The 8,801-nt window shown below is 30.9% G+C and overlaps 1 protein-coding gene across 4 annotated transcripts in view; it reads right to left on the reverse strand.

Annotated features, from left to right (window-relative positions):
• Nucleotides 1-8,801, reverse strand: part of LOC119671478 (tyrosine-protein phosphatase 10D) — a 259,081-nt gene that overhangs the window by 85,579 nt on the left and 164,701 nt on the right. The gene's annotated exons all lie outside the window — the stretch shown is intronic.

Consider the following 8,801-nt stretch of genomic DNA (forward strand, 5'->3'; position numbering starts at 1 on the left):
ATTACACGTTAAATATGAGTGGATGCAGTGGGTGATTAAGGTGCAAGTGCTTCTGCGTGTACACCCGCAGGATATACACGGAAATAAAAAATTATTTTGCTAAGTGCAAATGGCATAAAAGCAATAATGACACTGACAGGTGTAGATAGGATGACGGTAAAGGACAATAAATTGTGCAACACTTATTGTTGCAAATTAAAAGTTAATATTTTCCTATCTGTTAAATGCACAATAATGTCAGTGTTGGCGCAAAAGGATTGTTCAAACTTGTACAGGAAAAATGTCAAACGGAAATACTCGTAATACAAAATGGCGGACAAGTTCCAATAAATTAAATAAGTTTTTTCTTCACTGATTTGTTCATGGTTTTATGTACGCTTAAGAAGGCGCTGGTGTTGAAATATAAATATAAATGTACTTAAGTAGCAAATCGTTGTTTTTCCGGCTATTAGTTTATGCCAACAATTTAACTCGTTATGTAGGAACAAACTAGCGTTAATGGTGCACAATATGGCATACAACCAGTTGCACTTTTTGTGCTTTATAAGGTTGGCAACGTTAACACTATATTTTTCTTCTTTTTTTTATAGACAGTGAGAATTGTAATAACAGTTTTCATGGCAGACAAAATGTTGGAGCTCAAAAATAAACACTTAAGTAAAAAAGTATAAAATTATATTAAAAAAAATATAGAAAAAAAGTCATTGAAGTGCAGTAGTGTGGCCAACTCCTGATTTATAAATGTGGCAACTGGCGGCATGTAGATATGGCTATAGAAACGCTTGTCATAAACTCTCTTGGCTGAGTTGAAGGTAGTCATATTTAGTTTAGTGCACATAGTTGTTGGCCACTTTTTTTCACATTTTTATTTTCGCACTTGAAATACTTTTCACAGTTTGTGCCACAAAAAAAGGATAAAAACCCTGCCAGACATGCTGGTGTTGCAATTTTTGCAGCTACTGTTGGGTAGACTAATGTTGTTGTCGGCTAGTAATTTGTTCTATTTCCGAAGTTTGTTTTTAATTTTATCAAGAAAATTAAAAAAGTTTTTTTGATAGAAAAGCAACATTTAAGACTAATTAAGGAAAGGTTTAAGAAAATTTTTTATATAAGAAGATATGTTTTTTGTTTGATTTAAGTTCGTATTTACTGTCCTAGGTAGAAATATATTGAATAGTTTTCAATATTCAACTACTTTAAATAAATGTCTGCTAACTATATTGCATTATTGAAAAGTATTATTGCATGCCCTCAAGACTTTGCACTGAGATGGTAGTCTTTGCACAACAGATACTTCCTCATTTAAAACTATATTAACATTGACATCATGACGGTCGCAGAAATCTTCCCTAAAAGTTTTAGTAAAACTTTTAAAACTTAAGTGGTAAAATGTCAGTTGTGGTTAAAACTCAGAGCAGAAAGAAATATTATGCCATAATTTGCATGCAGCGGCAAAGCAAAATATGAGCAACTTAGTTTAAAAGTTAAAAAATTATGGATTTTAATTTAAATTAATTAATATAGTATATTTACAGAAAGTTTTTATAAGATTATATGAAAATGTAATTTTTTTAATGCATCAAAAATTCTTAATATTTTTTATTCAAATTAATTAAAAACTCTGCTCAAATAACATTTCTACTAACTAATTATTAACTTCAAACTGATTGTGAATATCAAAACTGAACATTCCGATTAGTCAAAATTATAAATGCTTTTTTCATCATACTAAATAAACATTTTTAAGGATAATGACAGCTGTCAAAGCAAAGCAATGAAATCCCCGCATTGTCATAAGAGAGACGACAAGATTCGACACTTCGTTATTGCGAAACCTATTAAAGATTTATAAAGAACGTTAACTATAGCGAGCAAGAGATATGTGACATAACAAAGTGTATGTTATAACCAGCAGCAACCCTAATTGCAAAAAAACAAATGTTCCAAAATAGAATTTAATCCAAAATAAGCAGCTCAGTAAAAATGGGGAGACGACATAACAATAACCATCAGAGTCATGAAAGCTTGTGTCATACAAACGTAGACCAACTAACAGACTGACTGACAACCAAAAGGGAAGTTAAATATGCTCCCCAGTTTTATTGGAGAATTTTAAAGGCCAACGTATGCAACGGCAACCCCCAAAGTATATTTACGTTCTGCTTAATCTTAAGTAAAGTTGTATATAAACGGATTTCATCAATGTTTGTTCGTTTGCCGGTTGTTCTGTTTTGTTCTATTTCAAATAACTTCAACATCAAATACAAAAATAATTTAATTTATCATATTAAAGTTGCTATACGCGATTTAGGGCAACTTGTGCCTTGTATGGCACAACAACCCCTGGAAATACTTACGCCTGCATAAAGTACAATACCACAAACGCAACCGATCTAAATAGCAAAATTTTAGCTTCAAAAGCAAAACCTCAAAGAATTTTTGCCTGAAAATATCTGTAAACATCGCTCTGGTTTGAGTGATGTGAAAATGCTATTAATCACTTTATATGCGTGGCCATTTATCGCTCAAAGAATATATAAGGAAAAAGTGCTAAAACAATAAAGCATGAGCCAGCAATTTAAATCTTTTTCTTAACCTCATTTATTTACTACGAGAAATTCAGTTTAAATTCACTTCCATGGGTTTCTGACGCCGTCTTACGTTGTTTTGGTGTTTTTTTTTCTGTATTTGCCATGGCGAAGAATAGTTCTTTGCTTTTAACTTTCATTTTTTAAATATCTAGACTCTTATTATAAGTAGCATTTCATTGAATTTGGCTCCTGCTTCTTTGGATTAATTTGTTACAATGCTCAATCTCTTTTTAGCATTATATGAATTTTTTAATACATTTCAACACTTCTCATGTTTCAATTAGCAAACCGAGAAGTGTGCGGTTCACGTGACTTCTAGTATTAGTGTCAGAAGCACGCAAACTACTCGATTTGTTAAGGGCAACCGTTTTCATTAACCAAGTTCGATTGCAAAATGCTTATATTTCATTTAAAATAAAGTTTAATTCCAGTTTAATTTCAATGTTTTGGTACAAGTTTGTGCGGTGTTTGACATTAGTCACACAATTAGAAACCTTTTTTTAGCTTTAAACTGTTAAGGGTTGTTGTAAAATTTGTTACAATATAAATAATATCTAAACAATACCAACATATTTGTTTGGTTTCAGGATATTCAAGATAATAAAAGTGAACACTAAGAGTTATTTTATAAAGACAGTCATATAACAAATGGTCATGGCAGTTTAATGCGCTTTTTGGTCATGACCAAAACATATGTTATACAGAGACTTATTGTCCTACTTTTACTTCCTTATTAGTATGATCCTTTGTGTTTATATTTAAAAAATCTTTACTTTTATATGGATATTAAGCATATCAATAACAAAAATAAACATATTTACTCGGCTTTTCTGACAATTATTACTGAGCAACATTGTTTAACCAACAGTGATGAGATACCGGGACCAAATTACTCTTCTTCTTTTATTTTAAGTTTTTAATTTAAATTGAAACCACCAACATTTTTAAATTTCATCACTCTCTCCATAACACAATCCTAACTGCTCTAAGACTTTATAGAACAAACTCTACCGGGCTTAAACCCCACAACGAGCTTTAAAGACACTTGAATAAAGGAGCAAGACAACTGAATATGTACTTCTCTTACGAATTATATGCCAAATACCTGCAATAACATTATATTTATTATTTTTAAATAACATATTTTAAGCAATTTCAAATATCTTACAAAAGTTAGTGTATTATTCAGGTACAAAGAACAGAATAATACTTTGTAATTATACACAAAACTGTTTGAATATATTGTAAATTTCATTCAATTTTAAATAATAATTTACTTATTAGGGTAAATGAAAACAAATGCGTATGACAAAAGGTGGCTTAATTAAATCCTTTAAGCCAAAAATATTGCTGTTGTATGCAAATTTACTACTCATAACTTTAACAATAATAATGAAATACCAACAAAACAAATTTTTGGTCAGCTCAATTGGAAGCTCTTGTCTGCGGTAAATGCTATATAACCATAGTAAGACACTTCATTGCGTATTCATTAAATAAGTTCAAAAATAAAAGCAAAAGTGAACCAAACAGATGGCCGTTGTGAAAAAGGATATGCACTTAATATATACTTCCTTCAGAGCACAGACACTGTCGAGGCATCTGTTAATGACACTACCGGTGGCAAGTGGTTTACCAGTCAGTACAGACGAATAAAAAACCTTCTACATATATTAATGCCACACTTGACAATCGAATTTATCCACGTGTGCATATAAAAACTTTATGGTAAAACCCTTCTCAGATAAAATTAAAGCCAATATTTGCGGACACAAGCGCATTATGCTTGCATTTTTACTGCAGTATTACGAATTTTATTGCAGTTTATTAAAATCACTTGACTTATCAACACCTTTTATTTGCCTAATTGCAGCGTGACGTTATAAAATCGTTAAGCAAACACCGAATAGATTGTGTATGAGATTTAATTAAAGCTTTATCTGTTAGTACGCCTGTGGTCAGGTCAGGTCAGGTCAGCGTCAGCATATATAATGGAAAGGATATCAAATTAAAATGACCATTTAGGGGTGCATGCTTAATGGTGGCGCAAATTGAATTCATGCGATATTGCAAATATTTATTGTAGTGTTGGAATTTCTGTTCGTTATAAAATGAAAATTTCATATAAAAATAACACAAATGAATATGCAAATGTCACGTAGTTTATCAGCATTTAAGCGAAAAGAATTTACAAGTGTTGACATTTAATCTCGTTTTAAAATATTTGGATGAAACTTTTATCCAGGTAAATGTGCCCTTACGACTACTCATACCATTTTCTGCCAACCCACTTCAATAACACAAATGAAAAGCAAACCAAAAAATGCTTAAAAGTGCATTCACTGCTTAACAAAAAAGAAAAAAGAAAAAAAATATAAATAAATAAACGAAAAAAATGCAGAACAAATATAAAAAGTGCACAAAATTCCATTTGTCTGCAAATGCAAGCAAAGCGCGATGTTGTCAACAGTCACAACGGAGTCCATTTACACAACAACTGTAAGAACTTGGTCCTCTCTAAGGGAGTTGTTAAAACAATAACAATAACAACAACAACAACAGCGGACTAAGCGTTACGTATGTAATTGCAGTACGTGCAAGATACTTTCACCCACCCACAGATAATGAAATTCCAAATGAGTCGCATGTGACAAACGAAAAATTGTTAAAAACATAAAAATGTAAACATGCACATGCAACTCACACGCAGATTGCAACCTTAACCCTAACATTGGGTCGCATAGTGAAATCCCTGTATGCCGTCATATGTGGAACTTGCCACACAATGTTGCATGGCAAACGAAAATGAGCGAAAATATTTTTTGGAGTGCAAGTATTTAAGTGGAGCCGGGGACAATCCAAATACCAATGGTAAGTGCACTTTTACACGAGCATGCAAAATGTTGAAGTATGCACGATGCACATGTGAAAAGAGAAATTGAATTGCATACAGTGCGCATCATTGCGAACATTTTTCTTTGGCTGTAATTTATTTGCATTTGATGCAGCAACCCGCCATATACAATATTAATGTGACAGTCTGTTTTATTTCCGCCTCGAAATGCTTTCGTCGATTGGTGCTGGTGCTGGTGTTGCGATGTTGGTTCTAAATCTGAATCTGTTGCCAATGATGTTGGTCGGTGATAATGAGGCTGCTGTTTCGCTGTCATTAGGAACTCAATTTATGTAGAAACATTCAAGTATCTTACACTGACTTAAATTTAGTGTCATGAATAATGAGTGTGGGTGTAGTAAGTAGTGTATAAATCAGATATACGCTAAAGAAATGTTAATGTAAAGATCTCATCACAAAACAATTCATTCATTCCCAATTTTAATAAAACAAAAGTAATTTTATGCTGTGAACGTAAAACAAGGTTAAGAAACAATTTTTATGATCGTGAAAATGTTGTCTTTATAAAAACAATTATTCTTTAAATTAAAAGAAATAACTTGCGAAATGAAGAGGGTTGGATCTAGATTAAATAAATACGGTTAGTGACAAATCGACTAGACTTCACACTGATCATCCTATATTCAGCTAAGAATTTAGACTAGGTTAATCTGGCTGGTCGTCAGCCTATTTGTCCCTAACGATATTATATCGAGTGAAGTTTCGATGCTTTTTGCGAGTCTAAAGAAAGTTTGACTCCATTTCTAAAACGACCACTAACTTTCTAAATTGTGGACCCACTAAACTAAAAAATATTCAGTATCTTGTTTGATACTCACTACCTTGTTAAATACTTAGTACCTTGTTAAAAACTCAGTATCTTGTTAAATACTCAGTATCTTGTTAGATACTCCGTATCTTGTTAGGTACTTAATATCTTGTTAAATACTCAGTATCTTGTTAGATACTAAGTATCTTTATCTTGTTAAATACTCAGTATCTTGTTAGATACTAAGTATCTTGATAAATACTAAGTATCTTGTTAGATACTTAGTATCTCGTTAAATACTCAGTATCTAATTAGATACTTTGTATCTTGTTAGATACTCAGTATCTTGTTAGATACTTCGTATCTTGTTAGGTACTTAATATCTTGTTAAATACTCAGTATCTTGTTAGATACTCAGTATCTTGTTAGATACTAAGTATCTTTATCTTGTTAAATACTCAGTATCTTGTTAGATACTAAGTATCTTGATAAATACTAAGTATCTTGTTAGATACTTAGTATCTCGTTAAATACTCAGTATCTAATTAGATACTTTGTATCTTGTTAGATACTCAGTATCTTGTTAGATACTTCGTATCTTGTTAGGTACTTAATATCTTGTTAAATACTCAGTATCTTGTTAGATACTCAGTATCTTGTTAGATACTAAGTATCTTTATCTTGTTAAATACTCAGTATCTTGTTAGATACTAAGTATCTTGATAAATACTAAGTATCTTGTTAGAAACTAAGTATCTCGGTTAATACTCGGTATTTTGTTAGATACTTTGTATCTTGTTAGATACTAAGTATCGTTAAATACTCAGTATATTGTTAGATATTCAGTACCTTGTTAGACTATACTAGTCAATTCAAAGTTACATTCAAGGTGTCTAAAGTTGAACATGAGTTTTTAAGAAAAACCAATAATAATTTTATTAATTATTAAAATAATATTTGTTTTAATAGATCAAACTTGCATATATGTTTTATCATATAAATCAATGGTTAATAGTTTGAAATGTTTCGTATACTTTTTGACAAATTATAATTTTAATACGTATACAACAGTACAGTAGATCTCGGCTGGTCTAAATCTCCGGTAATTAGGATTTCCTCGTAATCCGGAAAAAATTAGGAAATTCAAAATGAACATTGTGTCTTGTAGACTGGGTCGTCCATTGATTCGCTATTCTAGAGAATATGTTATGATTATCGCTGCTTGGTAGTTTAATAATATGTGATTTAGTTATAAATTATGTTTACTTTGTTTGCTATTTATGTTAATTATACATATATGATGTGAATGTATCATATCATTTATGAATTCGCTTAATGAACAGTGACTTATCGTTCAGTTCAGTTTTTGTTGTTAATATAAATATTTAAACATATATAGGACATTTGTTTGATTTTAAATATGATTTGCGCAATTCGAATGTGTCAATAATTCGGATTCATTTACTTTTAATATATCCGGATTAGTGGAGTTCATCTGTTTTGTTTGTCAATCGATTTGTTTAGTCTTCATGCGAACTATATCCGCCCTTATTAAGCTCTTATTTAATTAATGTTTAAAAATTACGTTTGTGTAAGAACTTCGAAAAATTTAAAGTCTATTCCTAATCTCTAACGAATACATAAAATAATGAAGAACTTACATATATTACAGCTCTCATAGTTATTAAGTAAACGTGTTTAAATACACACTAGTTATAGATTTTTACCTGAAATTAGAAAAACAAATTCATTTTTAATTAATTTATAAACTCATGGTTTATTATAAAAAATATATGTGTTTAAGAGACAAACAGATGGCTCAGAATAAGTAATCCAAAGGCAATAAAAACATAAACAATATTTGTGCACTAATGTTGTTTACCTTTGATGTATAATAAAGATAAAGTATTTGTAAACAAAACTAAGTGAACTTAAGTACACAAAGCCATGAGCAAATGAGCAAATAAATAAAAGCACAAAGCTAACTAAACAAAGGATTAATTTAAAATATTGCAGCAATAAAAAAAGAACAAGCAGAAGCAGCAAAAAAAAAAAAACTAAGAGCACGTGATAGATAGACGGTTCGTCGGCCGGTTGATAGATAGTTACTAGATAAAAGACATAATGCTTTTATCATAGATATTACAAGAAGATATTTAATTTAATTAAAAATAAAAAACGTACAAAGGTTTTAAAAATTATATTCATCTAATACCTGTTGTAAATGGGGTCACGACACAATGCGGAGAAGGCAATAAAGAAGATACGAATGCGTCGATATAAAATACTATATAGTACTTTATAGTAAAATTGTAGTAAAACACACCTCACTCATTCCACCCTAAAAAGAATCGGTGTTGCGTTTTTGTCCCAGTTGGGAATTAATTTTAATAATGTTTTTTTTGTTTTCATCTGAAATCACTCTGGGCAGAAGTTCATTCAGTCTCATGCTAAGCTTGTGCTGCATGTTACGGCTTTACTAAGGAGGGTTAAATAAACCGACACAATAGCAGCAGTGACGCAGTGACGCATTCATCCATCCATCACC

Source organism: Teleopsis dalmanni, chromosome 1 (assembly GCF_002237135.1).
Source record: "Teleopsis dalmanni isolate 2A chromosome 1, ASM223713v2, whole genome shotgun sequence".
Classification (NCBI taxonomy): Eukaryota; Metazoa; Arthropoda; class Insecta; order Diptera; family Diopsidae; genus Teleopsis; species Teleopsis dalmanni.